Here is a 2,844-nt window from a genome sequence, read left to right as displayed (position 1 = left end):
TTTTCTAGAGTCGAGAGAGAGAACTAGGAAAAAAAAAGAACGACAGAGAGAAAACTTGGGTAACAAATGAGATTGTAATAAATGTCAAACAATAATTCCAGTTTTCTGTTCTTTAATCTCTACATGTCACTTATCACTGTTTAAAACAAAGACTGCTTATGGAATTTCTTTTTTAATGTGTATTTTTAATTAGCGCGTCTACTTCAAAATGCATACTATACGCATATTTATCTGTCCTAATCTGATCTAATACTACCAAACGAGCCGAGTGAAGCTCGGTCAACCAGATATTATATATATATATATATATACAAACTTTGCTCGTTTAATAGTATAAGATATACCTTCTTATATGAGCGCGTTAAGCACTGGACATCATTTGAACCCCAGTAGCAAGCAATATTTTTCTAATATTTATACAAGATTGATATAATATTAAATGTTGACTAGATATTACAAATATTTATATAATATTCATTTTATATTTATAAATTTATATATGAATTTCAACATATATTACATATTTATGAAATGTCTTTTTATCAAGATACCGAACAACAAAAATGAAAAAAAAAAGTACCATGTTGGGACAACTTGTAGGTAATTTATGTCATACGGTTTTTATTGGAGCAACATTAAAAATTGATTTGAAAAAATACCAGCTATTGTGAAATTGACACTATTCGAAATATCGTGTTGCACACTATTAATTGCTCATTAAAAATTAATATTTTTTTATTTTTGCGAACAAAAAATAATAATTTTATTCATCATTTTTATAAAACTTACTTAAATTTGCGCTTGCTCTGCTGGAACGCGTTTGCGCAATGTGCAACATATACATATTTTCTGTTATTGTTGGTGGTTCAAAAAGTATTTTGTGTAAGTTCATGGTGTTTGTCCTATTGTGAATTGTGATTATCGGTACTGCGATAAATTCAGAATAGTGCAATAAATACCGTTTTGTCAAGAAAAACAGTACTAACCCTACATAACCTCACTTCTGCAAGCAATGCAGAAAATGCAGTTTCTCAACACGTAAGTATATTTAAGAGGTTTAATATTTCTGAATATAAGCACATTATGAATGTAGAGATAAAATGATGAATGTCCGGGCGCAACCAAAAAAAAGAAGAAATCCAGTTAGAAATTGCGGGAGATACGCAGAAATTGAATGAATTGGTAAGCATTTATTATTCTTATTATTAACTCCTAGTATTTATAAACTAGTTAGTTTCAGACTGATAATAATGTTTATTTGCCAGGAAGAGAAGATGTAAAAAACATGTACCTATGCAATTTTGAAGAAATTATTAATAATGAACCAAATTGCTTTCAAGTTTTCAGGGCAAGGAAAAAATAAGCTCTCTTTTAGTGAACTCACAATTAACAAGGCTACAATATGTAAAGTTATGTGATTTCTTAAAAATTACGAAATTTGTAAGTTAATTTAATTGTAGGTACCACACGGAAACGTGACAAAAACGCCACAACTGCTGAAATTTAAAAAATGGTAGGACCTCATTAAGCGCAGACAAAAGCAAGAATGAATTCTCATCGAAAAAAACATGAGGTATGATTTTTTTTATTTTAATTAATTATATCGCTTTTCAATGAATTGGTTATAGAGCAAATAATTATTAAATAAATATTTCTGTATAACGATTGAAATGTAGCAGAACATTGTTATTTCCATTGACAGTGTATTTTTATTTCATTGTAAGTTGGCAGTGTATTTTTATGTTTAAAAAATTTATATTGTGTTTCACATCAGGTGATTTTTTAAATTTATGCTCTGGTTGCCCATGAAGCTTATGCCAGCAGTTTCAGTTTCACTGCTGACATAAGTGTCATGGGTAACTACAGCAAAAATTAAAAAACAATCACCCGGTACAAATTTTCAACGAATTGGTTCTAGGACAAATAATTTTTAAATGTATAAATATTGCCGCAACGTTTCAAATACACTGTTATTTCCAGTGACAATATATTTTTGTGTTTAATAAATTTTATATTGTATTCCATACAAGTTTTTTTTATATCCATACCCCCTTTCATATGAAGAACATTTATTAAATGTTCTGAACTAAATAAGTATTAAACATTGAAAATAAATATATATTCAATATTTAAAACCAATATTGATTTTTAAAAAAAAAATCTGTCGTTACCCATATTATTTAAATGTTAGAACTTCAATATTGATTACATATAAAATGTTACTGGGGAATAGTGGTTTCATTTATTGTAGAATAGCAATTGATACATCTCGTAAATTGATGCTTATAATTATTTATTTCTACTCATAACAATTTTCAAATTATGTAACTAAATTTAGGTAAATTCGAGCTCGCATCCCATCTACTGGTAAAGCAGGACATAAAATTATTTAAAAGGTTTTTTTTCTATGCATTCCAGCTTATTTTTCATCATTTGAAGTTAACGTATCTATTATTTGTTAGTTTTATTGAACTATAGGAATGTCGCAAACGCCCCTAAAGGTACATAATCGAGGGATGTCGTTAAATACTAGAAAAATATTGAAAAAATTCCTTACCTGTGGCGCAGATATGTGAGCTAAAAGTTGAGCGCTTTTGCTGTGTTAAATAACAAAATGATGATTCAATTATCACGATAACTTACAATGAAACGTTTAGTTCATATTTTTGTTCCTCACAGTAATGTTTAATTACTATTTCCCTCATAATAGACAAATTTATAAATGGGTTTTTTAGTATGATAAAATTCCATTCCTATTTTTGTTTTTGTCCAATGTAATTAAAGTTATAATAAGAGTTGTGCTTATCTTCTTAAGAAATAAAAAGTTTTCATGCAGTAGCAATG

The 2,844-nt window shown here is 28.1% G+C and overlaps 1 long non-coding RNA gene across 5 annotated transcripts; it reads left to right on the top strand.

Moving 5' to 3' along the window:
• Positions 1–758: 758 nt before the first annotated feature.
• Positions 759–2,058, top strand: LOC135135210 (uncharacterized). Of its 5 annotated transcripts, none has more exons than XR_010281472.1 (4): positions 759–1,038; positions 1,094–1,182; positions 1,231–1,573; positions 1,629–2,058. It is a non-coding gene; the product is annotated as an uncharacterized LOC135135210 (long non-coding RNA). The 5 variants fall into 5 exon arrangements; XR_010281470.1 differs by having other exon boundaries at positions 764–1,038; positions 1,231–1,409; positions 1,461–2,058; XR_010281469.1 differs by having other exon boundaries at positions 767–1,038; positions 1,231–1,404; positions 1,461–2,058.
• The last annotated feature ends 786 nt before the right edge of the window (positions 2,059–2,844 follow it).

Source organism: Zophobas morio, unplaced genomic scaffold, assembly GCF_036711695.1.
Source record: "Zophobas morio isolate AGI-343-1 ecotype UQ-CSIRO unplaced genomic scaffold, CSIRO_AGI_Zmor_V1 ptg000024l, whole genome shotgun sequence".
NCBI classification, from domain to species: domain Eukaryota; kingdom Metazoa; phylum Arthropoda; class Insecta; order Coleoptera; family Tenebrionidae; genus Zophobas; species Zophobas morio.
This window is presented reverse-complemented; position numbering and strand designations above follow the sequence as displayed.